Source organism: Diuraphis noxia, unplaced genomic scaffold (genome assembly GCF_037042655.1).
Source record: "Diuraphis noxia isolate RWA-SAM2 unplaced genomic scaffold, SU_Dnox_SAM2 contig0005, whole genome shotgun sequence".
Taxonomy (NCBI): domain Eukaryota; kingdom Metazoa; phylum Arthropoda; class Insecta; order Hemiptera; family Aphididae; genus Diuraphis; species Diuraphis noxia.
Genome location: NW_028301715.1, coordinates 30,221,431 through 30,228,582, shown reverse-complemented (window position 1 = coordinate 30,228,582; position 7,152 = coordinate 30,221,431).

Genomic DNA, 7,152 nt, shown 5'->3' with positions numbered 1-7,152 from the left:
TAATTAATTAATTTGTCCTCGTTGATTGGCTATGGACTTCTTCCAGTTTGTCTTCTATATTGAGCTTAAATCTGATGTCGGTGAATTTACGGCTGTGGCATATCAGGTGTTCAACCGTGAAAGTTTCACCCAAGTTTGGCATTGGTTAGGTTCAGATCTGTTCATAAGGTGTTTATGAGTCACCCATGTGTGACACATCCGTAGTCTGCTTAAAATTACTTCCTGGCGTCTTGGTAATGAGAAGAATGGCCATTGTGTGAGACTGTGGATTTTATTACAACATTCTTTTGCACTGTTGGATTTTTCAATACTGCTATTAGTACAAGGATTACTTAAATTATTTACCCGAGATGTAGCATGTAGGTATTACAAATTTGTCTATCCATAAACGAAAAATTATGTTTATCCGTTTAGGTAAAGTATTATAATTTACAAGTATACTGTAAAATTTAAAATACAAGTCATTTGTGAATGTTATGCAAATCTAAATACCTTTTGCATACAGTGTACTGCAGTGTACCTACCACTTGTGTTTGAGTTATTTATAATTAGATTTACAATTTTTTTCATTAATAATATTTAAAAATAGGATTCAGTGAATAATTCAACTTGGTCTAATTATCCCAACAGCGAACGCTCAAAGTATCAATTACACAGTCAATTTTCAATAATTTGAATTGTATTTTTTTTTTTATAATTATCGAATATGTGTATGAATTGAGGCAGAAACGAAATTTTTCGAACCTGTCGGACGATGATATTTTCTGCATTGAGTGTAAACACGGTTTAAACATGAGCACCTTATGATCCATTCAGTGTTATCAGTTATGAGACGTCCTTCGTTACGCGGCGAGAATTTCTCTGTCATACGTACTGTAACTTTATTCAACGGGAAATAACTTAGCGGGAAAAATCCAGCGGCTGCTTCTGACTGCTGACGTTCTGTTAAAGTACGATTCCCACTGCGATATTTGACCCGTTAGTGGTGAGGCGTAGCGCAGCGCCCGGGCTCAGGTGCGATAGTCGTGCCATGTTGGAAAACGTTCGTCGTCAGGCGTCGAAACCTCGAAACACTTGAAACTGCAATGACTTGCGCGGTGGTCGTCCACAGCAGTGGATCGTCCTGTTGTTGAGAATAAAACGATGATAGAAGTTCAGTGTACTAAGAAAGCGCTAAAACTGCAGGCTTGCAGGTGTCTGTTAATTATATAAAAAATATTTTAAATATTGAATAAAATAGTGCCTAACACTCCAATTATTTTGAAAGTTAAATTGATATATACAATTACTTAAATAAAATAATATGGTTATTGGTAGGTATAGTAAATATGCAATCACACAGAATATCATCAGTCAAGGATTTTCAACATTTATTTCGTGGGTAATAGGTATGGGGAAAGGTTCTAAAAATTAAACATATTATCAGTAATTAGTGCGTCATGACTTTTACACATTTATACAATTACAGGGTATGTATAATTAGATACTCCTCCGTTTACGTACTTACACGATAAAATACAGTACCTACCGGCTACCAATAGTTGAATAATCTACATAATCTACATTTAAAAGAATATTAAAAGTTATTGTTTAGTATTTTATCTTTTTAGGTTTGTGTTTGAAGTTTCAGCACACTCCTGAATCCTGAATTGATATTTCAACGAATATTAATTTCATTGTTTTTACTTTTTACGTACGAAATATATGTTATGGATTTAAAATGCATATTATCGTTTAATCTGTTTTGAGTGTGAGACTGATACAAAAACATGTACATTTATGTATTTGGAAGAAATCAATTGGATAATATTTCTGTGAACCGTCGCATTATAGTATAGTCGGTGCCTCGGTGGTCGTTAATTGCGCCGAATTATAGTGACACTATCTGTATAGAATACATCTATTGCACCGGTATAAAAAAAGGTGTACATTGATTGTGCTGGAGCATTTTAAAAATCAATGACACAAACCGTCTTAGTTAATTTTTAATTTTAATAATTTTAGTTTATATATAAATATAGTATAGATAATTAATATGGTTAAAATTTATTTTTTAATTTATAATTATATAAATAATATAATAGTATAATATGTTACAGAAATAGCTATTTATCAATGTCCAACTCTATATTCTGTATAAACACTATAAACCTTATAAGGACTATGACTCCGGTCCACAAAAGAACAAATAACATTACTGTTAGCATATTATATAGACTGACAGCAGTCAGGTACTATAAGGCAGTGAGCCAGTGACCGCCGAGGCGCCGACCGGTCCCGGTGGTCCAATTTCCTCACCCCACTTTGACCAATAGGTTGTACACATAAAAATACATACTTCTATGGTTTCGTGTGTAGTGTTGCTGAACAACAGAACAATAGCCGAACGTACCGTCTTCCAAACCTTTGTCGCTAAGTGGGGATACGCTGAATTGGACACGCTTTGGTCGAAAGGCGATAATTTTAGTTGTAGGACACTTTTTACGGTCACCTAGCAAAAATTTAAATTGCGGACTGTTTGTACCTACTATGTAGGTAGTTACAACCATTGTCAGCCTTGCCATGGCCGCTGGATTGTAAACATGGCCGAACCACTCCATTTTTTTTTTCAGGATTTCATAAATCTTTTATTCGTTTGTCGTGTCTGGTCTATCTAGGGAGTAGGGTCCCGTAAAGTAGGTATTTATGAAAATATTAAAACATACATAACTTTTAAGCCAACTTTTCCTAACAAAGCCCAGGTCTGTTCTCAGAATCTTCAGGACTTTGTATTTTATAATGGGGCCCCTTAAAGAAACTAATTCACAGACCTTTGATATGTCAGGTGGATATTGGTTACAACACTCAATATGGTGGATAGTTTGTATTATTTCAGATAGAATAAAATATGTTTACATAATATCACATAATTTCTTGTTACAAAACACGGGTAGTTACAGAGGCGGATAGGCAAAAAAAAATTTACCGGGAAAATATTTATGGGGCGGCATTAATTATTCTACTATATATGATATACAATCAGGGATACCAAAACTTTTTTTCCAATGAAACCTAAAAACAATTACACAGATATTAGATATAGATGAAAGATGAATAATATAAAATAATTCAATATAGGTAACTAAGTTTTTGAAAGCTTAAAAATTTATTTTGATTATACATGTTATAGGTATTTCATACAGAATACAAATTTGCTTAGACGCTAAGAAAAAATTAATTTAAGGTCCTAAATGTAAAAAGCCCTATGGATTCCATCTTGGAAAAATTTACACCACTGCATATTGGAAGGGGCGCCGGTAGGCGGTAATACAGGGGCGCACCGAGAAAGTCCCGGTATCCCGGTGTGCTTATCCGCCCCTGGGTAGTTAACAGACATAAACAAAAATAATAATGTTTATTTTAATAAATTCGTGCTACGTACAGACTACAGGCTTCATGAAATTTTTTCAATTTTGGCTTGGACTCTTTTCATAAGTTTTTCACGCATGCAGAGGAATTTGATTTGTTGATTCTCTACTATTAGTAGATCGGGGCTTTTGATATCGGTTAGTGCACGATTTTTCAGTTTTCATAGTTCATCACTCGAATCGTGGTTATGATCAGCCCATTTTTAAATTATTCATACTATAACATAAGTAAAAACTAAAAATATTTAAAAAAATTATTTTTACCAATTTATTTTCAACGTACAACGTGTCCGCGCCTCCGTGGTATGCGACTCAAATAATAGATAGTACTTTGTGTTGATAATTTTCTACCGTGGGCCGAAATATACAATTTCAATGAATTACACTGAATTATAGATGCCGGTTGTTGTAAGCATAAAATGATTTATAGTAGATATTTGAATTGAATGTAGGTGTTGTTTAGTGTAAATACACATCACATATGGATAAAAAAATTGTTTATGACATCAGATGTATGTGTTAAATGAAATAATGAATGCAAAAAAATATTTCACCTAGGCATTTATACACAGATTACAGTTTTATTCGGCATGTATATCGTTTGTATTTCAAATAAATTTATATTTTTTTAAACATAATTGCTTAGTATTAGTTATGACTGTTATGAGTCAGTAATAATTTAAAACTTTAAAATGCATCTGACTTGTTTGTTAAATCGTTAAATCGTCAAATAGCTTTTTATTTTCTATAAATTTTAAAATTGAACAATGGAATATTTCAGCTATTCAAAATCAAAAATAATAAGTATTGTAAATATAAAACTATATATAAATTGTATAATTTCTAATTCACAAAAAAAAATATACTGCAGTATTACTGTATCATAGTTTATTTATAATTTGCACACAATAATTATCTGACTAATGTTAAATTCTTATATTCTAAATTCTAATTCAGTATCTGTTCTGTTTGTCATCAGTTTAACAACAGTTAATACGATTTTCAAAATGGAATTTGTTAATAATTTTTGTAGCATTTTTAATTATTTAAAAATAACGATATGTTTTTTCAAAACTATATTGAGACTATATTTGACCTATACTTGTATTATAATTTGAAATAGTTTAATATAATGTATTATTATTATCTACTTGTATGATTATAATAAATTTATAATAATAAAAATATTTTTATATGATAAGAATATATAATATTTGTACATGGTTCCCAAATTGACGGAAACCTCTTTTCACAAAAATAAATTTTGGCGGAAACGGGAATCATACCTTTTTCGTTTTTGGCGGAAAAAGGCTATGCCTAAATCAGGGAACCGGTTTTTTGGCGGAAACGGGCGATGCCCGTATTTTTAATGTATTTATTCCAACTAATAATAGTCAATAGAAATCTGTATCTGTTTGACTGTATGTGTATTTTAGTTTATTTTAACATCCACTTTTGAATCATCCATAGATTTGCGCTTGAACTGTAATAAGAATGTTATAGTACCTACTCAGTATTATACTGTTTAAATTTATAATCTCAGAATCCTACTATTATGTTTAGGTACATTATCACTGTACTTGTATCAAGTATCAACAAGCAAACATATTTAAAATTAATCCTTGTAAAATTGTACTATAGTTAATTTTATGTTTAGTAGCACTATTCGCTACAATTAAAACAGTGTCGGTCCCGACTGCCTACCAGAAACCATCATATCTTTCCTCAAGGCATTAAATTTAGAAAAAAGCATATAATAATTAATAGTAATAAGTCACTAATATTGTACAAACTGTTTTTTTCTTCCTATTCTATGTAAATATTTATAAGTATATAATTGTATAAAACTCAAAGCTAATGGCCTATGCTGCCGAAACTGTAACGTTCAATAAAAAAAAACAAAAAAAAAACAGTGTACCTACCTATATAAAGATAAAAATAGATAAATAACTTACAAAGAATGCCTATTTCATTACTTTTAGTATTAAAATATAACTAAAAAAGTAAAAACGAACAATTATAATTGATAGGCTTAAGCACGTCTTTAAAATTCTCCAAAAATTCATTGTTAGATATTTATCAACCAAAAACTGAGTAAATTCCACCATGTAACAGTTTACAGATATGAATATAATATGATGATATAATGATATCTATTACGCATTATTTAATGTTATACACCTCCACTTAAACTTTGAGGTCTAAATTCAACACTTTTTATATGATTGAGCACGTTTGGAAATCAAATTTTGAAGTATCCATCTACACTAATTTATACAAAGATAACGATTTTTTTATAATAAAAAATAAAAAAAATATATATAAATCGTAGAAACTTCAAACATTACATTATTTTAAATTATATATTATGAATATTATGTAAAGACAATTCAATTTTCAAAATATGTTTACTTATAATTAAGCTAATTAAACAATTTTAACCTATTCGCACTTTTCTATATGCGGTGTATAGTGATCATACATGTGTATTGGGTATTGACTTATAAGTTAAAGTGAATCTAGTTGGTAATATGGCAATATGCTAAGTGGAAGGTCAAAAGCTTATCTCTAAAAAAAAATAACCGTAGATACATGACAATTTCAACAAATGATTTTATTAGTGTTTTCTATACACCATATTATAAATATGTATACCCTTTTAGAAATATTTATAAGTATTAGAAAATTTCAATTTTTATTAGATTTTTAAAATTATTTTAAAACTTAAAGTAATGCCGCTAAACTCAAATTTACTAATTATAATTTAATATATAATACGGTTGTACGCACATGATGTATTTTGTAATTTATTTCACCTACGCGTATTATACATAAAAAATGAATTATTTTTTTAATATCACGAATTCTTAAATGCGAAGGTATAGTTAGACAGCTTTCAAGTATATGCGAGTACGCTATATGCATGATCCGCGGCGAATATTATTATTATTATTTATTATCGTGAATTTTACATATTATTACACTATGTAGTGGCTCAAAAATCCAGACAATTTTGTATTATGCTACTAGGACCATTAATTTTACCTGTAGTATAGACTATAATAGTTATATATTGTATACTTGCGTAGGAGTTCGGGTCAACCCGTTTCCGGTTTTGTTCTTGTCTGGACTGAATCAAGAAAAAAAATTGCGGGGTCAAAAACGTTTGGTTTGCACAGCTTTATATTGCACAAAGACATAATATTATATACAATATACATAATAATATAATATTATAATATTCATAATAAACGTCGTAGATTCATGTATAGGTATGTAATATTTAAAAACATTCGCAAAATTATTATTTGCTAAACGTCTGTAGGAAGTATTGGAAGATATACAGTAGGTTTTTTTTATATATACAATAGTGTATAAAATATTTTTATTTATTACACTATTATAGTTAATTTTTGTATGCAGGCGGAGAAACTCGTCTTTTTCACTGCATTTTAACGCTGTTTATAAAACAAACAACATTATCTCATTGATCATTGTAAATGTGTTTTGTTGTTGTATATTTCATACCAGTTGGCAGTTAATGGTTTTATGATTGATTTTTCACGTGGGGGGGGGGTATATAAAATGTGTATGTAATAAATGTGTATTGTATAAAGGCACTATATAATTATTAACAAAGATTTAATTTACAATTACAATACTAAATTTAACTTTCATAAGAGCGTGACATAATATTAATTATTTCATAGGACGATATAATTATATATAGATGATACAAACATCA